Raw genomic sequence first — 25,477 nt, 5'->3', positions numbered from 1 at the left:
TGGTTTGTTTTGCCATGGTTTTTTTTGTCATAAAACATTGTTGTGGGAGTTTCCAAGCCCTCTCCTTTTTTTGTTGTTCTTAAAATGCACACATTGTCATCGAAGTTCCTTGCACTGAAGGAAACTACTTTGTATGCAGATGTTTTCCTTATGAAAGAGCAGAATGCATTCACTCACAGTGAAGTCAGGCCATGGCTGAAGTGGGATGACCGATTGCACTATACTCAGGGAAATTGCAATTATGCATCAGGGAGCACCAAATTATGCCTCATGGTGGACTAACTTATTCAGCAAGAAAAGACAATTATGCAGCATAATGCAGCACTTTTTTGAAAATAATACTTCACTATTTTGTCATTTTTGCAGATGGCAATACCGTCTGGGGACAGATTTCACCTAATTAGTCCCACTTTAACAACCAAATACAGAAATAGGCAAATGAAAGATGACCAGTTAATCTTCACAAAGGGCCTTTCACTGCACACAAACATGTTGCACCTTTTTTGTGACTTTTGATACGTTTGAGCTAGAAACAAATTAATTTTTATTAAAGCCTGCAGATTAGGCAGCAGATGATGCATTATTTGACAAATGTTGCAAATCCATAATCATGCAAAAAAAAACATCTGCAACCATAGAATCGCATAATTCCAATAGCCCTGCCTATATTGTATGCTGCAGTGAGTGGAAGAAAATAACAATGAAATAATCACTAGGGGTGGGCGGAGCGCGCAGTGTTTCACTCTGTGGAATTCCGCGAAGTTACCCCAAAAATCTGCGAGATTCCATGGAGTTCCACGAGCGGGCGAAATTAGACCGGAGGACCCCCTTTATGGACAGATGAGCGGCGGAGGTAAAGGTAGCCACAGGGCAGAGAGCCGCTGCTTTGGGTAGATGTTACCAGTTATTGCATCAACCTGTGTGCGGGTGAATGTTTACCATCCATACCTGGACTGTCTCACTGCAGGCTGCCAATGTGTGACCCAGAGACAGACTCCGCAATAGTTGCACAGGACAGCTCCACCTGGCAGCGGCCAAGGGTACTCGGGCTCCCCAGAAAGTACAAACAGTTTTAGTTTAAGCCCATGGGGCATCGTCATAGTTCAATAGAAGGCAGGTACAGGCAGCATCTCGGAATCGAATGCCGTGAAAGGCGAGTACAGTGCAATAGTCCACAAACAAATGGTGCCCCTGGTGTTCCATATGGAGTAAGCCTGTGGCTCTTCACACGATTGTGGGAGTTGTAGCTCATTGTGGTAAAGGACCGCTGTGGCAGCCATCTTGGGGTCAGGCAAGAGATTCTGCCCCTGGTGTTCCATTCGGCCAGTCCCCCCCCTTTTTTGTTTGTACCCTTTGTAGTCTCATGGGCCCCTAGGGCATTCCCTCCGCTTCTTCAGGAGTCTCCTGAACTGTCACAGGAGGAAACTCTTCATTGCTTTTCACAGATGGCTGATCCATAGTATGTGCGTCCCAAAACCTATGAACAACCAATTGACCTGAAAGGAGATTTCCCATAATACACCGTGGACTTGCAGCCGTAAGTGAAAGCTCTGGAAGGGGGAAACTTAGTGTATTGGAGAGTGGAGAGTGGATACACTCTCCAGGAATGTTCATTGTATTAAGTGTGAGTCGCACACTTCTATCTCAGTGAAATGCTAAATGGAAATATGTACAATCAATATGCTAGACAGATATGCATATTTTGTTTAGTTGTTAAAAGAACCAATTGAAACGTCCTGTTCAAATACATACCAGCTGATTGTCATTATATTGCTGGCACTCCTCCATCTTCGTTTAATGTTTTTGTTGCATGAATCTGTAATTTCAGATATTGGATTAATTCTTGTTAATTCCATACAGTGCATTATAGGTATCTAAATGCATAAATATTTATTTACAGTATTTCTTTGTTTCTGTAAATGATCCCCTTGTTGGCCATTTACTTTAGTTTATGCTGTTAAACAAGCTCATAATGGGTTATTGGATTGCCCTTATTTCTTCTTTATTGGAAGAATAAAAAATCACACATAAATGTGGGACATTATCGACCTTTCCAACAGGTGTGCCTTTGGCAGAAAAACATTGAGGCCACAGATTCTATGTGCTCCAAGCCATACTGAAGGGTTTTGATAGATCTGTTTCTAAGTTCAGTTTTCCCATAAAATAGACAAAGGCATCAATATGTTTTTCAATCCGTTAGGGTGTGTGACAATAGGACTGTGTCTTCCGCAAATAAAAGAACTGGTACAGTTTCTTTCTTAATAACTGGCATGTTCATCCCTTCTGCAATTAGCATAGGGTCTAGTTTATTGACATGTGGCAGAAACTGAATTGAAACCAGAACACAGCCCTAGTGCACTCCATGAGTAGCAGTACATTTGCCACTGTCTCCAAAATCTCACTGATGCTGATAGATCGAAGATGGGAGCTTTGAGGAAATCCATCAACCCGCCATCCAGGAGGCCAGGAGCAGAGTGCCCAGAGCTTCCATCTATATATGCTATAAAGGCACATGAGAGATCGATGAAGGTCAAATGCAGTGAGGGTGGTTAGTATATGTTGATATTAACAAATGCAAGTTTTTTTTGTGGGGAGGAGCTTAGCGCGCATCCAAGATGGTCGCGTGAGCTGAGAGCTCCCGAAACCCTCGCCGCCTCCTACATCTATCCTGTCACTTATCCTGTCCGAGGTCTACTTTCAGTTTCGGTTTTCCCCACCCAAGACGACTGGGAGACGACTGTCCCTTGATCCAGCTGGCCCGTGTGCTCACTTGCTTACTTGCTCCTCACCGGCGCCCTGCACTTTGACTTTTTGCTGCTTCTCCCCGTAGGGAGCCATTCTCACCAGGTCTCAGAGGCCCTCAAGGGGCGCGCAGCCTACCATGGTGGGGAAGCCTGATAGTGACAAGCGGATGACTAAGAACACAACTCGGGGTGGCATTACCCAAACCACCATTATGGACCGCTTTGCGCGCAACAAGGGTTCACCCAGCGGAACTGGCAAAACTCCTGAGGACCTTGGTGGTGGCCCCCCTGAAACGGAGGAGCTGACTCTTCGTGATGTGATGGGCGCCATCGAGAGCGTGAAGTCATTCATGGGCCAACAATATGAGACTTTGGCCGCTAAAATTGACACAGTGGCAGTGAATGTCAGTTTGATTAGGGCGGATTTGGATAAGACAAACGAGAGAGTCAAGTCGCTGGACATCAAAACCGCTAGTCTCACCACTGACGTTTCAGATCTCCAGACCGAGGCCCGGACCCTACGATCCTCGAGCGAACAGTTTGCCCGCCGGCTCGAGGATTTTGAAAGCCGTGCTAGGCGAAATAACGTTCGCATCGTAGGAGTTCCGGAGTCCTCGGCCGATCAATCGACAGATCTCCTTGTGGAGGACTTGATTCTGAACTATCTCGCCCCTAAGGGCCTAAGTAACTTTTTCGCGGTAGAGCGTGCCCATAGAGTTCCGGGCGGACGACGCACGCAGGGCGCTACACCACGACCCATCATTGCGAGGATCTTTAACTTCAGGGACAGGGACGCCATCTTGCAGGCTTCGAGGACCAATGGCCCCACCAAATTTGAGAATGCGTCCATCAGCTTCTACCCTGACTTCACCCAATCGGTGCAGAAGCAGAGACTGGGATTCACCGGAGTGAAGCGCAGATTGAGAGACCTGGGCATGAAATATGCCATGCTTTTCCCTGCCCGATTGCATATCGAACATAATGAGCGTGTGTTCTTTTTTGATATGCCAGGGCTGGTTAGTGACTGGTTGGACACTTTGGCGACGCAGCAGGACACTGCAGAGCAATCCAAGGGCGCTGGGGGAGGCCTGAAGGACCAGGAGGAGTAAGGAAATCGGCACGTGTAATTGCCGTACGATGTTGCGGTGGTTCACTCTCTTTTTGGGGTCACCGTCATTTTCATGAAGCTAACCCTGGGGCGGCGGGGGGATTGGGACTTGTCCTCCTCCTGGGGTGTTCCTTTTTCTTCTTGTAGACTAGTTTTCTGGGGTAGGGCGACAGGCACACTGCAAATTGGGGTGGTTCTTTGTGTTCTCGCAGGGGTGCAGGGTGGGGGATGTGTGTGTGGGACATTTTGGGGGAGGGGTGTTCTTTCTTTCTGTTTGTATTGTTACAGAGGCTGCATACTGTCGCATATTGTGATCTGTGTTTCTTTCACGGGGTTTGGGGGACCCTGCCAATGGTTATGGGATGGGGGATAGGGGGTTGAAAGTTCTAAGTTGAAATGTCAACGGCTTGAGGGACAAGATAAAACGAGGGATTGTACTTCAATACTTGAAACGCCATTCACCAGATATTGTACTATTGCAGGAAACACACTTGGTAGGGAACACGTTCCAAGCCATGAATAGGAGGGGTTACAGATTAGTTGCACACTCGGGGTTCACCTCGGGATCCAGAGGGACCGGTGTTATGATCCGAAATTCCCTCCCCCTGAAGATTGATGACACGGTAGTGGATGATAGGGGACGATATGCGGCCATTATCGGTAGGTGGGAGGGGAAGACGGTCTCCAACCTCTCAATATATGTTCCCCCGGGCCTACAGACTTCCACGTTTGCCGACTTGGGGAAACTGGTGCTGGATCTTCCCGAGGGGATTTTGGTGGTTGGAGGTGATTTTAACTCGATAGTTGATGGCTTGGTGGATCGTCACCCTCTCAGGACCCTCGCGCAGTCTCAATCCGGCCTTGGTGGCTTTTTGGAAACATTTGGCGTGGTTGAATGTTGGCGAATGCTTAACCCCGGGCAGTCCCAGTACACCTTCCACTCTGGAGCATATGGGAGCTTTGCTAGGCTTGTTTACATTCTCATGCCTGCAGCCCAGGCTGTATCGGTGAGAGAGGTCCGACACTTGCCTAGAGGCATCTCGGATCACTCCCCGTTGTGGATATTCTTTGTTCTCCATCTGGGCTCCGGTGGCCGGATCGCCCCGATCAATCCCTGAAATCCCCATCTTCCGGGGACCAGGGCTGGGGTGGTTAAGGCAATTGACCATTACTTTGCTGAGAATGAGGGTTCGGTGTCCTCGTCTGTGTCCCTGTGGGAAGCTTTGAAGACAGTTATTCGGGGTCAGACGTTATCAAAGAAACGCCACAATGAGGAGGTTGAGCGGTTGGAATCTGACATTGTTGCTTTGGAAGCAGACCTTGAGTCGGGGGTCACGCGAGACAAGATGCATGTTTTGCGACTGAAACAATCTGACTATAAAGCCTTGGTTACGAATGCAGCGAAAGCTATGAGTCGAGAGCAACTGGGCCGCTTGTATGATGTGGGTGACAAGGCCGGGAAGTTGATTGCATGGTTGGACAAGAAAGAAAGATTGAATCGAGTGGTGCCGGTTGTCGAACCGGTGGATGGTGTACGTGTGGTGGATCCACTGGAGATCGTGGAAGAGTTTGCCTGTCACTTCCAAGCGGTGTATGCACCGGTCTCTGATCGGCCTGAGGAGGACTCGCGTCTTTTGCTCAGGGACATTGCTTTGCCTACCTTGTCCAACTCTGACAGAGAGTTTCTGGAGGCAGATTTTTCCACCGATGAAGTAGCGCTCGCTATTCGATCCATTCGCTCCGGGAAGGCCACAGGCCCAAACGGCATACCCATCGAGCTGTATAAATTGTGTCCGAACAAAATGGCGGCGTACCTCCACTCGATGTTTCTGGAGTCCAGGGAAAGGGGCTCACTTCCCAGAGACCAGAGATTGGCATCTACAGTTGTAATACATAAGGAAGGGAAACCCCGTGAGTTGTGCACCTCCTATAGACCCATTTCACTCCTCAATGCCGAACCCAAGATCCTGGCAAAATTGTTAGCTAACCAATTGATTACAATGATTGGGGACTTGGTGCACCCGGATCAATCTGGTTTTATCCCAACCCGCAACACTGCGTTGAATTTACGTCGTTTACACGGCGTTCTGGCGAGGGCGGAGACGCTACGTGAGCCTGCCATTTTGGTTTCTCTGGATGCCACTATGGCATTTGATACAGTAGAATGGCTGTACCTGTGGGCGGCTCTGACGAAATTTGGCTTCGGACCGGTATTCATTGGCTGGGTTCGGCTACTTTATGAGGAGCCCCTAGCTCAGGTGGTGGTTAATGGTAGGGTCTCGGCTTCTTTTGTCCTCGGGAGAGGTACGCGACAGGGGTGCCCCCTGTCCCCGCTGCTCTTCGCTCTGGCTCTGGAACCCCTGGCCGCCTGGCTGCGGTGGGAACCGTCGCTTAAGTGTATTTGGTGGTCCCCTGGCTTTGAAGACCGCATTTTATTGTATGCGGACGACATTCTCCTCTATCTCACCTCCCCTTAGAAATCTTTGGGGGTACTGTTCGATGTCCTTACCTCCTTCGGCAGAAACTCTGGCCTGGTGATCAACTGGAGTAAGTCCTGTGTCTATTCGGTTACTGATGATACGCCACCTGTGCCGCGCAATTGCCCGATACAGATCTCCCCATCCGGTTTCAAATATCTGGGTATATATATCTCACGTGACCCTGCTGTTAGGTATCAACGCAATTTGCTCCCTCCGCTTCTCCGTTTGAAGACTGATGTGAAAGCCTCGTGTAAGCTGCCGCTGTCCCTTGTGGGCAGGGCAGCTCTCTTCAAAATGATGTCCCTCCCCAGGTTTTTGTATGCACTCAAAACACTCTTGACCTTGTACCTACCAGCTATTTTCATGAGATCGAGAGCCTTCAAAGAAAGTTGTTGTGGACCAAACGTCCCCGGATTGCCATGGCTAAGCTCACGCTGCCTTGGTACGATGGCGGAATAGCATTGCCCGACATCAGGCGTTATTACTGGGCCTCTCAGCTGAGCTCGGTTAATCATGCACTATATGGCCCAGTTACTAACCCGGCCTTTGCGATGGATAATTGGTTGCTTCCGGGTGGGAATTACTACAGGGCGCTCTACTCCAGACACTCAGACAAGACGTTAACAGGGCCCACCAAAGTAGCGGTGCGGATCTGGTACAGTGCTAATGCAGCTATGGGTTGGTCAGACACTATCACTCGAGCGACTCCACTCTATGTCTCCGAGAGGTTGGGCAATTTGTGGACCACCAAGGGCTTTGAGAAATGGGACCTCATTGGTATCAGTAAGGTGGGAGATCTTTGGCGGAAAGATAGGATTAAGACTTTCGAAGAGCTACAAATTGAATATAAACTTAGTGACCGAGAATACTTTTGATACTTACAGGTCCGACATGCCGTCGGCTCGGTCATGTCGACCGGCACTCTTGTTCCGGATACTTCACCCCTGGAGGACAGAGTGCTCGACGGCCCTGTTCCGGACAGTACGATCTCTCTTATCTACAAGAAGTTGATCAATGACCGGGCAGAACTTCTTTTACAGCTCCGTGAGGCCTGGACCAGTGACGTATTGGAACTGGACAATGAGGATTAGCAGGCAGCGATGTCCTCCCCGAAGGAGGTGGCAATCCCGGCCCGTCTGCCGCTGGTGCAATTGAAAATCCTGCAGCGAGTGTATGTGACGGGCCCTCGATTGCTACGCATGGGGTACTCTGTGGATGGATTGTGTAAGCGTGGGTGTGGAATGATGGGTACCTTCCTCCATATTCTGTGGGAATGCCCAGCTGTGGTGCCCTTTTGGAATGGTGTGCATGGCATCATGGAGGAAGTAACGGGTGTTTCGATCCAACCTGAGGCCCGAAGATGTCTGCTGAATGTGTGGGAGCCCAACGACTACAGCGTGGCTCAGACACAATGGGCCACCCTAGGGAATATGGTTGCCAAACGCGACATTGCACAACTGTGGGGATACTCCAGGGCACCTAGTCTATCGGCCTGGTCAAGAAACATGGCCTGGTGCATGATTCGAGAGAAAACGGTCTATGTTGCCCGGGGCAGGCCTAAGAAGTGGGAGAGGATATGGAATCAGTTACACAGTCAAAATATCGAGTTGATAATATCGAAGTACCATATTATCGAGTCCTAAAAGTCGATGGTAAGAAATATCGACAACCAAAATATCGACTTATGTGTGTGTTAATAATATCGAAGACATTAATTTCGAAATATGTAATATCGAAGCTTAAAATATCGATAGGCAAAAATATCGATATTTAAAAGTGATGTTTTAAAGTATGTTAAGTAATGATATAGTAAACTGTTGTCTATATATAAGGTAATTTATAAATATAATTTAAATAAATTTAGTTATAAGTGTAGGAGCGGGATGTAGAGTTTATAGGGGATAAGGGTGGGTAGTGTTTTAAAAAAGTATAGTGTAATTATAGAATAATAAATTTCGAATTTTAAATAAATGTTCAAAATTTCGAAATTTGTAATAAATATTTGTAAAAGGCGAAATTTTATAGAAATTTATGGATTATTGTTTAATTTTTTGTAGTTCTTTTGTGTATGTAGTAAAAAGCATTGTAAATATATATTTATTATTAAATATTTAAGAAATAAATGTATAATATTTAGGAGCGGGATGTAGAGTTAATAGGGGATAAAGGTGGGTAGTGTTTTAAAAAAGTATAGTGTAATTATAGAATAATAAATTTCGAATTTTAATTAAATTGTCAAAATTTCGAAAATTGTAATAAATATTTGTAAAAGGCGAAATTTTATAGCAATTTATGGATTATTGTTTAATTTATTTTTTGTGCTTTTGTGTATGTAGTAAAAAGTATTGTAAATATATATTTATTTTCAGATATTTAATAAAGAAATGTATATTAATTTTAGGAGCGGGATGTAGAGTTTATAGGGGATAAGGGTGGTTAGTGTTTTAAAAAAGTATAGTGTAATTATAGAATAATAAATTTCGAAATTTAAATAAATTTTCAAAATTTCGAAAATTGTAATAAATATTTGTAAAAGGCGAAATTGTATAGAAATTTATGGATTATTGTTAAATTTTTTGTATTTTGTTTTTGTGTATGTATAAAAAAGTATTGCAAATATATATTTATTATTTAATATTTAATAAAGAAATGCATAATAATTTTAGAAACGGGATGTAGACTTTGTAGGGGATAAGGGTGGGTAGTATTTTCAAAAAGTATAGTGTAATTATATAATAATACATTTTATTTAAAATCTAAAATTCTAAAAATCGAAATGTCTACGAATTATTAATAAATTGCGAAATTGTATAGCAATTTATGGATTATGGTTTAATGTTTTAATTAAATGGTGATTGGAGTTGGATTAGTCATTTATTAAGGTTTACTGTCCAGCACTTACCCTAATTAAATGGTGATTGGAGTTGGAATAGTAAATTAAATATGTTCTGTGTCCAGCACTTACCCTAATTAAATGGTGATTGGAGTTGGAATAGTAAATTAAATAGGTTCTGTGTCCAGCACTTACTCTAATTAAATGGTGATTGGAGTTGGAATAGTAAATTAAATAGGTTCTGTGTCCAGCACTTACCCTAATTAAATGGTGATTGGAGTTGGAATATTAAATTAAATAGGTTCTGTGTCAAGCACTTACCATAATTAAATGGTGATTGGAGTTGGAATATTAAATTAAATAGGTTCTGTGTCCAGCAATTACCCTAATTAAATGGTGATTGGAGTTGGAATAGTAATTTATTAAGATTTAATGTCCAGTACTTACCCTAATTAAATGGTGATTGGAGTTGGAATAGAAAAATTAAATAGGTTCTGTGTCCAGCACTTACCCTAATTAAATGGTGATTGGAGTTGGAATAGTAAATTAATTAGGTTCTGTGTCCAGCACTTACCCTAATTAAAATGTGATTGGAGTTGGAATAGTAAATTAAATAGGTTCTGTGTCCAGCACTTACCCTAATTAAATGGTGATTGGAGTTGGAATAGTAAATTAAATAGGTTCTGTGTCCAGCACATACCCTAATTAAATGGTGATTGGAGTTGGAATAGTAATTTATTAAGATTTAATGTCCAGCACTTACCCTAATTAAATGGTGATTGGAGTTGGAATAGTAAATTAAATAGGTTCTGTGTCCAGCACTTACCCTAATTAAATGGTGATTGGAGTTGGAATAGTAAATTATATAGGTTCTGTGTCCAGCACTTACCCTAATTAAATGGTGATTGGAGTTGGAATAGTAAATTAAATAGGTTATGTGTCCAGCACTTACCCTAATTAAATGGTGATTGGAGTTGGAATATTAAATTAAATAGGTTCTGTGTCCAGCACTTACCCTAATTAAATGGTGATTGGAGTTGGAATATTAAATTAAATAGGTTCTGTGTCCAGCAATTACCCTAATTAAATCGTGAATGGAGTTGGAATAGTAATTTATTAAGATTTAATGTCCAGTACTTACCCTAATTAAATGGTGATTGGAGTTGGAATAGTAAATTAAATAGGTTCTGTGTCCAGCACTTACCCTAATTAAATGGTGATTGGAGTTGGAATAGTAAATTAAATAGGTTCTGTGTCCAGCACTTACCTTAATTAAATGGTGATTGGAGTTGGAATAGTAAATTAAATAGTTTCTGTGTCCAGCACTTACCCTAATTAAATGGTGATTGGAGTTAGAATAGTAAATTAAATAGGTTCTGTGTCCAGCACTTACCCTAATTAAATGGTGATTGGAGTTGGAATATTAAATTAAATAGGTTCTGTGTCCAGCAATTACCCTAATTAAATGGTGATTGGAGTTGGAATAGTAATTTATTAAGATTTAATGTCCAGTACTTACCCCAATTAAATGGTGATTGGAGTTGGAATAGTAAATTAAATAGGTTCTGTGTCCATCACTTACCCTAATTAAATGGTGATTGGAGTTGGAATAGTAAATTAAATAGGTTCTGTGTCCAGCACTTACCCTAATTAAATGGTGATTGGAGTTGGAATAGTAAATTAAATATGTTCTGTGTCCAGCACTTACCCTAATTAAATGGTGATTGGAGTTGGAATATTAAATTAAATAGGTTCTGTGTCCAGCACTTACCCTAATTAAATGGTGATTGGAGTTGGAATAGTAAATTAAATAGGTTCTGTGTCCAGCACTTACCCTAATTAAATGGTGATTGGAGTTGGAATAGTACATTAAATAGGTTCTGTGTCCAGCACTTACCCTAATTAAATGGTGATTGGAGTTGGAATATTAAATTAAATAGGTTCTGTGTCCAGCACTTACCCTAATTAAATGGTGATTGGAGTTGGAATATTAAATTAAATAGGCTCTGTGTCCAGCAATTACCCTAATTAAATGGTGATTGGAGTTGGAATAGTAATTTATTAAGATTTAATGTCCAGCACTTACCCTAATTAAATGGTGATTGGAGTTGGAATAGTAAATTAAATAGGTTCTGTGTCCAGCACTTACCCTAATTAAATGGTGATTGGAGTTGGATTAGTAAATTAAATAGGTTCTGTGTCCAGCACTTACCCTAATTAAATGGTGATTGGAGTTGGAATAGTAAATTAAATAGGTTCTGTGTCCAGCACTTACCCTAATTAAATGGTGATTGGAGTTGGAATAGTAAATTAAATAGGTTCTGTGTCCAGCACTTACCCAAATTAAATGGTGATTGGAGTTGGAATAGTAAATTAAATAGGTTCTGTGTCCAGCACTTACCCTAATTAAATGGTGATTGGAGTTGGAATAGTAAGTTAAATAGGTTCTGTGTCCAGCACTTACCCTAATTAAATGGTGATTGGAGTTGGAATAGTAAATTAAATAGGTTCTGTGTCCAGCACTTACCCTAATTAAATGGTGATTGGAGTTGGAATAGTAAATTAAATAGGTTATGTGTCCAGCACTTACCCTAATTAAATGGTGATTGGAGTTGGAATAGTAAATTAAATAGGTTCTGTGTCCAGCACTTACCCTAATTAAATGGTGATTGGAGTTGGAATAGTAAATTAAATAGGTTCTGTGTCCAGCACTTACCCTAATTAAATGGTGATTGGAGTTGGAATAGTAAATTAAATAGGTTCTGTGTCCAGCACTTACCCTAATTAAATGGTGATTGGAGTTGGAATAGTAAATTAAATAGGTTCTGTGTCCAGCACTTACCCTAATTAAATGGTGATTGGAGTTGGAATAGTAAATTAAATAGGTTCTGTGTCCAGCACTTACCCAAATTAAATGGTGATTGGAGTTGGAATAGTAAATTAAATAGGTTCTGTGTCCAGCACTTACCCTAATTAAATGGTGATTGGAGTTGGAATAGTAAATTAAATAGGTTCTGTGTCCAGCACTTACCCTAATTAAATGGTGATTGGAGTTGGAATAGTAAATTAAATAGGTTCTGTGTCCAGCACTTACCCTAATTAAATGGTGATTGGAGTTGGAATAGTAAATTAAATAGGTTCTGTGTCCAGCACTTACCCTAATAAATGGTGATTGGAGTTGGAATAGTAAATTAAATAGGTTCTGTGTCCAGCACATACCCTAATTAAATGGTTATTGCAGTTGGAATAGTAAATTAAATAGGTTCTGTTTACAGCACTTACCCTAATTAAATGGTGATTGGAGTTGGAATAGTTATTTATTAAGGTTTACTGTCCAGCACTTACCCTAATTAAATGGTGATTGGAGTTGGAATAGTAAATTAAATAGGTTCTGTGGTTAGCACTTACCATAATTAAATGGTGATTGGAGTTGTAATAGTAAATTATTAAGGTTTTTTGTCAAGCAATCACCTAAAGTAAATGGTGATTGGAGCAGGAATATTAAATTAATTAATTCTGTTTCCTTCACCTATTTATATTATATGTATATGGGTGTATGAATAAAAACTTTTATAGGTGCAGTGTATAGTATGTACTCTAATTACATGTGGTATATAGAAATAGATAGAACATTACATTTATAATACATTTTAAAAAGACATAAAAATGATTTTGCAATAGGTAATAGAAAATAATTACAAAACTTTTGTTGAAAACAATTTTATTTATTCAACATTTGAAAATTACTACCAGATATACATTTTATAAAGCAATGTTTGGTATAAATATTACAAAATAGAAGGACAATGTTCTTTGAACAATCACATTTTTGAGTAGTTGTTTCGAAAAGTACTTTTAATTTATAGAGAAAAAATGGTTAGTTAACATTATGCAATGTATGATACTATACATACATAATAAATATATTGTTTCTTAATAAAACATAAAACATGTGTAATGAAAAACATAAATCACAAATTTAAAAAAAATATAGTGTTATACAGATGATGATATTAACATATGAACATCTTTAAAAGTATAGTATAATATTAAGATCTTGATTAGAACATTTTGATCATAATCAATGATTTTTTTAAGTATACAATATTGTTATGTATAATTATTATTATTAATAAATAAGGTTTAATAATAATAATTTTCACATATTAGTCATATTGTAAAAAAGTTAATCACAAAAACAAATACAATATTACACATTTAGCAATATACTTATTGTAATAAATATTACATTAAATATTTCCATATTTTAATACTTAATGTAATAAATATTAAAAGTATGTAAAATATACAATAATATATAGAAAAATAAGATATTTATCTCACAATGTAGTATACAATTTTTAGTACATTATAAATAATTTCTAACCATATATATAACAACAATGGACATTTATAGTAGTACTTTTCACAGTTACACATAATTCGGTTCTTTTATTTTGTAACCACTCTTTGTCTTTTTGCGTTATTTTGGGAAAGGGAAAGTCGCGGTTCAAAGCAAGTTCACGTTTGAGTAGGTACGATTCTAGTTTTATCTTTTTAAAGTATTGTAACTAAAAATTAAATGTAGTCCTTTGTTATTTAGGGGTTGGTAATTTAAGTATGACTATTTACATATTATGGAGTGGACTCAATACGTATTTCCGTTATCGAGTTTTTGTGGCATTTGAAGTAGTTGGAGTTAGTGAGTCTGTTGTATGATTTAATTTAAAATTAACCCCTTAAGTGCTGCTGACGGCCAATGGTCGTCAGCAGCGCTACCTCCCCAGTGCTGCGCACGACCATTGAACGTCCATTCAGCACTAGTTCTAATGGACAGCGCAGCACTGGGGAGAAATGTTTACACGCAGCTAAGGTGTTAAAAAAGTAGGGATGTTATGTTTATATATTATGCTATATTCGTTAGTGTTATGTCAATGGGATTGTTTGGTTTTTTTTTTCTCGTATTTTGAAACAGCTATTTCCGTTTCCGATTACTGAGTGTGTTTCAGTTGTTAGAAAGGAGATGTATACCATTCTCACTTTATTTTTTGAGTTCACTGAAATCTTTATCACAGTTTAAGATTATAGTCGTCATTTTCAATGGCATTTCAAGAGTCGTTTTATTTGGATGATGGATATTTTTAGCACAGTTAATTGCAAAATATTTAATGATTTGTTGTATTAGGTCTTTCAGATTTACACACTATATTGTCGGTAAAGGATTAATCGTTATGATGTTGTATTTAAAGGTAAGTTATTCATTTATATTATTTTATTTGGATGTACACAGTATTTAAACAAAAATATTTTGATATAATGACATATTTATTTAGTCTATTTATAATGTTGTTAAAACATAAATTAGACTAAATAAATATTGAATTGTTATATTATAATATGTGTGGTATCATATTAAGGATATTGTCTGATGTTTATCCATTTATTTACTTATTACAATTAGTTTAATGTTTTGGCTATCATTTTTAGATATTCGAGTCCTCTTGTTGTAGGATAGAGTTGGACTTGCTGTTGAAGATATAAATACATTTGAGCAGTTTGTCTAGAGAGTTTTGGTTTTAGTTGTATGACAGATTGCTCCATACGTAGTTCCTGAAAGCTTTGCTCTTTTTGTATAGCTGTGAGTAGCTTGTGTAATGTGGGTGTTGTACGTCCAGTAGAAGAGAGGAAGGCATTGTGCCAACCTTCAACAGCATTGTGCGTTTTAGCCTCTTGGTTCAGCGTTGGTAGATATACATTCCACCAGGGAATTAAAAATTTAGGCTGGCGTCTGTGGCCTGACCTATGTAGTCTCCCTACCCAGTTGTCCTCAAAGTAATCTAAAAGTGGGGCAAGTCTTTGCTCGTTTTGGGTGTAGAAAGGATTTTCAATTAATAGATTGTAATGTTCTGCCACGTCAGTTACTGGTACATATGCCAGAGCAATGAGATGTTTAATTTGGTATGCAAAAGTTATATTTGTTGCATACTCAACACTAAGGGCAGATTTTTGTAAATGTCTCCAGAGACATTGATTGAAATGAAAATAGCATCCTTGAATGGATGTGTGTGGGTAAGTTTTCAAAATTGAATTAATCATAGCTTGTTCGAAGTCTATGATTATTTTCATTGGGAAGTAGTCAGAAGTTTGTTTTTTTATTTTTTGCAAAATTTCTGTATAAGTTGTGGCTTGTTTGTTCGGTAACAAACAGTATATGAATGGGATACAGGTATTATGATATTGCCCATGAATTGTGTATAATTGGTAGAAAGGTTTTGGGCATATAGAAAAAGTTCCATCCATCATCCAAGTAGCACTTTCTTTCAATTTTGTAATGTTGTTATTCGTTGCAAACATGATTATTCTTTTGTCTTTGCTATGATTATCATAAAAGATAAATGGTTTGTCATTATGAGTGATTACAAGGTCAGGTGGAATTATGACTTCCTCAAAAGTTCTAGGAATTGGTATATTGGGTCTACTTGCTTTCTTTGTCCTTGCTATTGTTCTTTCAATGGAAGCAATAGATGGTAACTGACCTCTTGCTTCTCTGGGAACTTTAGGTAGTAATTCTTTCAGAATTACGCTGCTAGGTAGGTCTGATGTGCTACTTAATTCTTTGATATTCTCGAGAGTGGATCTCACTTCGATTTCCAAGATGTTTGGTGGGTGATTATGTTCAGTAGTATTAATAACACTTGTTTCCCTTGTTGTAGCACGCCCATAGCATTTATTGGAGTAATATTTCGTACATTTCCAATTCACTTTAAGGTCTTTTTGTTCCTCCTGAGTATAAGTGTAGCCCATATAGCATAATAAAAATTTGCCTTTCTGAGATGTAATAAATCTTGCATCATCAGTCATTCTTGAGTTCTGGTATCTACAAAAGTTAATATAAAAATATTATGAAAATATGTAATTTATAAAACATTATAAATTAAGCAGGTACTATTTCTAGTATCTTACTTACCAGCAGTAAAGTTGTATGTATCGAAAGTAGGTGTAGTTTCAGTCAGATGTTGTAGTCCTATTGCCACAGTCTGTTGAAAAAAAGTGAAGTATGTTATAGGATATGTTTAAATGTGTTTTTTGGTTACAGTTTTGGTAGTTTCTAACGTCACTAAAAAATACTTAACTTTATTTGGATTTTAAAAGAGACATTTGCAAGATAATAGTAAGAGAAGCATAAAAAGAGTCAATTTTAGTTAGAGTATATTCTATAGAGTTTATAAAGACTTGTTATGTTTGATTTTTGTACTTACCAAGAGATTTAGAGTTGTAGCAGAATGTTTGTTCTTTGATGTGAATTATCTGTTTTCAGTTGCTTTGAGGTCTGTTTAGAGAGAAAGTTTCAGAAAATTACCAATGAGTTTATATGTTGCATAAAGAATAGACACTTGTTATAAAGCATTGTTACTTATTTGGTGAAAAGAACCTGGGATGACACATGTATTATGAGTTAAAGCAGAAGAAACATATTTCAGAACATGAATAGATAATTTTTGATAAAGCATTGTAACTTATTTCGTCCTAAAAAACCTGGGATCACAATATGTATTATGAGTTACAACAGAAGAAACACATTAGAGAGCATGATTTTAGGAAACTACTTGTCTAATTACTTTAAGTAAATAATTAAAATATGTAGATACCTTTTTTTATAGTCAAAGTGTCGAATATCTTGGAGTAGAAGTAGAACTTGATTTGTTTGTAGAGTCTGTTTTAAGGAAAAGTACATAGAGAAACAACCTTTTAGTTTAAAAATCTTGGTATATAAGTAATAGTTAATAAAACATTAGAAATTATTAACAGAGCTATATGATTACTTACTTGTAGTATTAGGACGAAATTTCTGGCACAGAAGAATATAGATGTTGCTCCCAAAACTGGCAGTATGTGGTCACGAAGAATATTCCCTGCAAGTTGTATGGCTGTTTGTGACTGGTTTATATAGGGTATGTGTAATTAGGTTTGCTATCTGATTGGTCACATATGTTAAGACGAGTTACTATTGGTTAGTTTGAATTTTTGTAAGTAAAAAAATTAAGATATATCTGATTATATTGTTTATATAGAGGAAGAGAAATGATGTATTTATGTAATAAAAACCCCTTGTAATAAATATAGTATATTTATAATGAGTACAATCTATAAAAAAATGTATGTTTACAATGAGTGTATATAAAAATATCGTTAGCGAGAGAAAAAAAAGTTATTAAAAGTAAATGTTACTTAATAATAGTAAAATAAATTAGTGAAGTATTTTCAAATGTGTGTATTACTAAGAGAATAGATGTATTGGTGTTATATATCAAAAAAGAGTATTTTTAAGCTATCGATATTTTTATGTAGACGAAAATAGTGCTATCGATATTTTAGTTTTCGATATTTTTGTAGTGTGCTATATGTAGTATTGAGTGTCGATATTATGGTAGTCGAAAATAATGTTAACGATATTTGTGTAGTCAATATTTTTGTGCATCGATATTGTTTGATCGATAATTTTGTAGTTTTCATGTTAAGTATAGGGTGTCGATATTAGTGATATCGATGTTTGAGACTCGATGTTATAGTAGGCCGATTTTTGTGAAATCGAAATTCTGTCAGTTATTCATGGAATCAGTGGAACCAGTATCGCAGAGAGATCTGTACTCCCCCCTTTGTGAATCCACCGGAGGTGTTGCAAACCCCCTAGCCGGGTATTCCTTCTGGTCTTGATTTTCCTCAATACATTGCTAGCTGGCTTGCCTCCCCTCCCCCCCCTTAGTTTCAATTGTTGTCATGTAGAATCCTTTTAGATGTAGGTCCCCCCCTCCTGTAGGATCATTTGTGTAAGCCTTATGTTATGCCTCGACTGTTACTTATGATTTTTCTCCTTTCGTTTGTCTGTTTGGTTTTCTAAAAAATATAGAAGAAAAAGACCTTCTTTCTCCTGAGTTCAAAAGTGCATTGCTATGACATGTTTGCTCAACTGCCGCCGGACCCCCGGGTTGTCTGCTGAAGTGCTGTGTACCACGCTCATCTTATATGCTTGTTGATAACGGTGGAATGACCCGAGCTGACTGACTGCTTGTTATTGTATAATCAAACTTGTCAATAAAGGTTTAAAAAAAAAATGCAAGTTTAAACATTACGGGTTGGAAATAGCGGGGGCCCATAGGATTTCCATTTTTTAAAGAATAGTACCATCATTGTTAATTGCCAGGTCTCATGGCACCTGATTTTATGTGCAGAATTAAAAGTGTTAGCAAGGTGATGGTACATAACTCAAAATTAGCTTTATATAAACCTACTTGGACATCTCCTGGTCTAGAGTTTTATTTGAAGGCGTTTTCTTTATAGCAGACTTTACTTCATGGATCTGAAAATGGTTCACTGATAGAATATCGATGCTACAAACATTGATGTAAAAAATATCGAAAAAAATATCGAATATAAAAATATCGACTCCCTATACTTAAACAGGTAAGTACAAAAATATTGAATCAGAAATATCGAAGTTAAAAATAAAGATGTAAAAAATACTGATTAAAAAATATATTTATTTACTTATTTATTTGCTTGTTTGTATAGTGCTAGAATCGACCCCCAAGGGGTATCTCTGCGCTTCAGTGATATATGGGTGGCAGAATAACTCCAATGAGTTAGTAAGTGAGGAAGAGGGTAGTCTTCAGCTGCTTTCGGAATTGAAGATGGTCCAAACACTTCCTCAAGGGGAGCGGCAGTTCGTTCCAGTAATGCGGGCCAAGATGGGATAAGGCCTTTCCTCCAAATCTTGCTCTTCTTACTCGTGGCACCACAAAAAAGAGATTTCATACTTGAGCGGAGCGATCTTAAAGGAGCATATAACATGAATTTCTCAGAGAGATATACAGGTCCTGCGTTAAGCTGTGCCTTGTGAATAGTGCAACAGATTTTGAACTTGACTCTTTGACGGATAGCGAGCCAGTGCAATTTTATCAAGAGAGGGCAGGAGGGAGTCCTAGGGGGGACATTCAGGACCAATCGTGCCGCCGTATTCTGAACCACCTGTAGTCTTGCCAATGAAGCCTCATTGACAGAGACTAGCAGGCCGTTGCAATTGTCCAGGCGACTTAATACAAGTGCCTGGACAAGTGTTTTCCGAGAGGAATCGGGTAGTAGGGGGAAAACTCGACGGAGTAGGCCTATTGTATGGAAACAGACCCCAGCTGTTTCAGTGGCATGCTCCTTCAGTGTGAGTGCCTGGTCCAGCCTAATCCCTAGGTTTTTTATTGACATCTTAGGGATTGGAAGGGGGCCTAGATCTGTTGGCCACCATTCAGGAGTCCATAAACGGGGTGCCTCTCCGAAGAGCATGATTTCAGTTTTCCCCACATTACACTGGAGGAAGTTGTTTCGCATCCAGTCAGATATCGCTCTCATCCCCCTAGAGAAGGCAGCTGTACTGCAGGAGTGAAGTTGTTTAATGGAAAAAGTAGCTGGGTGTCATCAGCATATGAGATGGGAATAAACCCATGGGTTTTTACAAGATTGGCCAAGGGAGTAATATAGATATTAAAAAGTGTAGGGCTCAAACATGAGCCCTGTGGAACTCCCTTGGACAACTCAGCAGGGGGCGATCTATACAGGCCCAGGTTAATGATCTGAAAACGATCGGATAGAAAACTCCTCAGCCATTGCAGAGCTGTTTTCCTCAACCCAACCTCTTACAATCTGTTAATCAAGATGTTGTGCGAAATTGTGTTGAATGACGCGGATAGGTCCAACAGCACCAGAATCATAGAGTGGCCCTTATCTAGGGTCATCCTGATTTTATACGTGACCACTAGAAGAGCTGATTCGGTGCTGTATTTGGGCCTAAAACCATACTTGGAAGAATCTAAACAACCCGTATGTTCGACAAAATTGGAGAGGTGGTTGTTTACATGCTTTTCCATTAGTTTGCTTGTAAACAGGAGTAGTGAGATAGGGCGGAGGTTGGAAAAATCCGTCCAGGGAAGTTTAGCATTCTTCCGAATTGGCCTAACCTGGGCAACTTTTTACTCCAGAGGTACGTGTCCTCTCCAAGGGAGAGATTAATGAGGGATTCCATGGGGTAGGACAGCCTCTTGGACAGGGAGGGAAGAATCCTAGCAGGAATGTGATCAGTAGGGGAGCCTGACTTGATTTTATTAATCAATAATTCAACCTCATTCAGCGAGATTGCTAGAAAGTTCTCCAATAGCTGAGGTTCCATGGAATCAAGCTGGTTAGTGCCCTCCTGGATCTGCATCATACCTCCTGGTCTAATAATTTTTCCTTAAATCAGTTCTATTTTTTGTATAAAGTAGAGAGCAGTATCGTCACATAAAGATTGTGATGCAAGAGTAGGGAAAATGTTGGATAGCGGAGGGGTAAAAATGACTATTCCCACTCCAGTGAGTGCAACAGCAGGGAAAGTGTTGGATAGCAGAGGGGCAAACATTACTATTCCTACTCCAAAGAGTGCAACAGTAGGGAAAGTGTTAGATAGCGGAGGGGTAGAAATTATTATTCCTACTCCAGTTTTTGCAACAGTAAGGAAAGTGCTGAATAACAAAGGGGTAAACATGACTATTCCCATTACAAAGAGTGCAACAGCAGGCAAAGTGTTGGATAGCAGAAGAAGTAGAAATTACTTTTCCTACTCCAGTGAGTGCAACAGCGGGGAAAACACTGGATTGCGGAGGGGTAAAATTACTATTCCCACTCCAGTGAGCGCAACAGTAGGGAAAGTTCTGGATAGCGGATGGGTAAAAATTACAATTTCCACTTTAGTGAGTACAACAGTAGGGAAAGTGCTGGATAGCAGAGGGGTAATAATTACTACTCCCACTCTAATGAGTGCAACAGTAGGGAAAGTGCTGTATAGGGGAGGGGTAAACACTTCTATTCCCAACTCAGTGAGTGCAACAGTAGGGATAGTGTTGAATAGCAGAGAAACAAAAATACTAATAACATTTAAACAATTGAAAAAAATTAAATAATCTTAGAAATAAATAAACAATATTTATAAAATATGCAATTAAATATATTAAAGATATAAAAAGAACACAAATTATAATCTTAATTACATATAACAAATGGGTACAACTATTATATAAAATAAATTAATAAATACATTTATAGACAATATTTATTAAAAAGGAGCAAATATTAACAAAAAAATTATTTAAAACATACATGTATTTATTTTTATTTCCTACCATATAACACCACACCAATAAAAAAGACTTCAACATTTTTATTTAAATGTATTTCCATAATTAACATAATTAACAAGGAATGTAATAAATATTATTAATCAAAAAAGTAATTAAACATTAATTGACTACACATTCTAGACACTATAATATCCACAACACACACCTAAAATTAATCACACAATTACCATAATTAGTTACTAATTAATTAATTTAAATTAACTAACAACTAATTTATAATTCATCGATAAAAAATAAATTACTTCACACCCTTCCCACCATTTACACCTATAAACACCACAAAACACACCTAAAATGAATTACACAATTACCATAATTAACAACTAATTAATAATTCATCAACAAAAATAAATGACTTCCCACCATTCCAACATTTACACCTATGAATACCACAACACACACCTAAAATGTATTACACAATTGCCACAATTAATTATTAATTAATTAATTTAAATTAATTAACAACTAATTATCAAATAATTAATAATAAATTAATTTACACATTTACCATTATAACATCACAATTACACAAATATAAAAACAATTAAAAAGATTCAATACATTTTATATAATTAAATTACTTCCTAACCCCATTCCCCTATAAACCAACAACCCGCTACGGAACTAAAAACGCAAATAAAAAAAACAAGCACTGGCGTTGCCAATAGGTCTCACATTAGGAAAGTGTGGGCTATTGGTATTGTAAATGACAATTATTTTTTTAATATGTGTTGGCACTGAAAATATATAAATTAATAGCATTGTTATTTACAAAGCCAATAGCTTACACTTTCCTAATGCGAGTCCTATTGGCTATGGGAATGCTTGTTGTTAGCCTGCATTAGCATGCCAATCAGGGGTCTCTGGGGGTGGCGGGGCCGCTCGCCAGACGACGAGCCCTCTGCCAGGGCGCAGACAAAGCGCCTATTCTTCCCCAGAGGACACTGACTAGTGGCGTTAACTCTCTTTACAGCCACACGACAGGCTCCCCCGCCCCCTCCCCCGCGCAGATTGAGAGGGTGGAGGGGGGTGCCCCGGGCGTGTTTAGAGAACTGAATGAGAGGTGTCTTTAATTTTTTTTTTTTTTATTTGTTTTTATTGCAGAATTAGAAACCACAGAATACAATTACTCAACCAGTCCACTCATGGTGTCCCCCCGCTGCAATCATTAAAAACTTGTATCATACACAGCCATTCAGCCCGCATCCCGGAGGCCGGGCGGCGTAGTGCCCTGAGTAGCAGGGAGGCATCACGGTGAGTGTCCCTACGGGACAATGGTCGAAAAGAACGTTTTACGTATCTGCATTTTACCCCCCCACCCACAACAAGTGACAACATCAGCCATTCCACATATGCAGGTCAGTGCTACAAGCCGCCTCCGGACCCCCTCCTTGCCCTGCGGGGCCCACCATACCTGACCCGCTCCCTCTGGTACCTCCCGCTCACCACTTACGCCCCACAGGCCCTTCTCAGCCCAGAATCGCTACCGTGGCCAATCAACCCCCAGGCTCCCAATCCACCCCGAACTCCCACTAAACAACCCCCTAGTGTCCCTTCCCCGGCAACCGCTAATGGTGTGTGTCCTGTTCTGAATTGTAGTATGGGTCCCGCTACAGTGTCAATGAGAACTCTGAGCTAGTATGCCTCGTGGTGTCCACAGGTTCCATTCACTCAGTCCTCATCTTCTACCAATGAATCACGCAAGGCTTGCACCACTAATTCCCACGCACGCGCTGCATCGAAGGCTTTCTCATTACCAAGCTTGACAGCCTGCCTCATTCGGAGCACACTCTCACATTCAGACCACAGCAGCAATTCATTCTTCCACCTCCTTACTGACGGCCCGCCCCTGGACTTCCAATGCCATGAGATCTCTCTTTGTGCCAGTATCAAACCCAGGTCAATAAATTTGCTCGTCACCTTAGTGTGTTTGGTGGGCGGGAACCAGAGCAACAGACACGCCGCCATGTCGAAGTCCACCTCCCTGTCAGTCACTTCGTTTAGAAGGTCCCCCACCTCTGCCCAATAGGCCTCCAAGTGCGGGCAACCCCAAAACAAGTGATCGATGTCCGCCTCCGGTGACGAACACCTCGGGCACCTTGCGTCCTGCACCTGAAAGTACCGCCGTATTTTTTCCGGAGTCAGATAGGCCCTATGTAGCACAAAGAAATGTACTTGCTGGAAACGTGCATTCCTCGTGCCCTTCCATGTGCGCCGTAAAATATGGCTCCATACCGTGTCCGGGATGGGCCTACCCACACTCTCCACCCATTTCGCTTTGAGCCCCTGAAGCGGTTCCAGTCCCTCGTGCAACATCCTGTTATGGAGGCAGGTCACCGCCTTAAAGGTGCCCGCTGCCATCACCACATATTGGCATGCCATGGTTGTGTCCGGTTCAATGAGCCCTCCCTTCCAATGCTTCTGTATGGCCGCTACCACCGCCGCATGCAAGAGAAAACCCGCGTCCGACAGCCCGAACTGGTCCTGAAGTACTCCGTAGGGTACCAAAGTCCCATCGACATACAGGTCACCCACCACCTGAAGTCCCGCCTCCTCCCATTCCAGCAATGGGGACCAATCGCCCCCGTGTGGTAGGGCTGTCAGCATGCCAATCGGAATCTCCGGCGCATAAGGCCGAGTCGCCCTCGCCCTCCTGAGATTCCTCTGCCAGCACAACCTGAGCGTCCGTTCCTCCATAGTGAGGCCCCGTAGCTCCAACCTCTGCTGCATAACGATATAGGACAACACATGGCGCTGTATCCCCAACTCACGATCACACTCCGGTCCCCTAAACACCCGGGCCACATGCTGCGTGAGAACCTGGAGTTGCGCCGCCAAGTAATACAGTTCAAAATCAGGAACAGCCATCCCCCCCTCAATCTTGGGGCGTAGCAACGTGCTCAAAGCCACTCTACGGCGGCCATGTCCCCACAAGAAGCCAATAACCATCGTCCTCAGGTCCCTAAAGATCCTCTGAGGGATCCAAATGGGTAGCTTCCAGAAGTAGTACAGGAGTCGGGGGAGCGCCACCATTTTCAAAAGAGCAATCCTACCCAATACCGTCAGCGGGAGGGTCGACCAAAAGGACATACTACCCCTCAGTGCCCGTATGCACCTTCCAATATTGCCTTCTAATAGGTCCGCGGTCACGTGGTAGACCCGGACTCCCAAATAGGTGAAGCAAGATGGCTCCCAAACTACCCCTAAGTCGCGAGCAGGGCAGGGCGACTCCGGTCTCAGCGGGAACACACAGGTCTTCGCCCAATTAACCTTAAGGCCCGACAACCGGCCAAACTCCGACAGCAAGTCCATCGCTCCTTCCAAGGCTTGCTCCGTATTGTCTAAATACAGCAACAGGTCATCCGCATACAGCGAGATGTGATGTAGCCGCCCGCCACTGTCTATCCCCGCATATCTGTCTCCCGTCCTAGCATGGGCCGCCAGGGGTTCCATTGCCAGGGCGAACAGGAGGGGGGAAAGGGAGCACCCCTGTCTCGTGCCCCTGCCCACCGGGTAAGCCGCAGACACCAAGCCACCCAAGCGTACTCGCGCCGTCGGCGAGGAATACAGAACCTTCGTCCACCGGCGGAACCCTTCACCTATGCCAAACCTCTACCTCACTCCATCCAGAAAAACCCACTCCAGACTGTCGAACGCCTTCTCTATGTCCACTGAGAGGACCGCCTGGGACCCACCCTCGTCCAGGGCAGCGTCCATAATCCCAACCAGTCGCCGGATATTCAACGCCGTGCTCCTCGTGGGGATAAACCCCGCTTGATCCCTGTGCACCAGGCCAGTCATGTGTGGTGCTAGCCTGGTAGCCAGAATCCGGCTCAGGATCTTGTAGTCCACCGTTAACATGGACAACGGGCGATAGGACCTCACAGCCGTCGCATCCCTGCCGGGTTTTAGGAGCGGCACGATCAAAGCTTCCCTCATGGACCCGGGCAAACCCCCTGACTTATAAGCCTCTGTGTACACCACTAGCAGTCTGGGTGCCAAGCTATCTACAAACTGCTGGTAGAACTCTATTGGTAACCCGTCCACTCCGGGTGTTTTATTCCGAGCCATATGTTTAATGGCCGCCCTTA

General features: G+C 40.7%; 1 pseudogene; it reads left to right on the top strand.

The window, feature by feature from the left end:
• Positions 1-2,881: 2,881 nt before the first annotated feature.
• Positions 2,882-25,477, top strand: part of LOC147692026 (uncharacterized) — a 35,112-nt pseudogene continuing 12,516 nt past the window's right edge.

Source organism: Lissotriton vulgaris, chromosome 9 (assembly GCF_964263255.1).
Source record: "Lissotriton vulgaris chromosome 9, aLisVul1.2, whole genome shotgun sequence".
Lineage (NCBI taxonomy): Eukaryota > Metazoa > Chordata > Amphibia > Caudata > Salamandridae > Lissotriton > Lissotriton vulgaris.
Note: the sequence above shows the minus strand (reverse complement) of the source record. Positions and strands in the feature narration are given on the sequence as shown.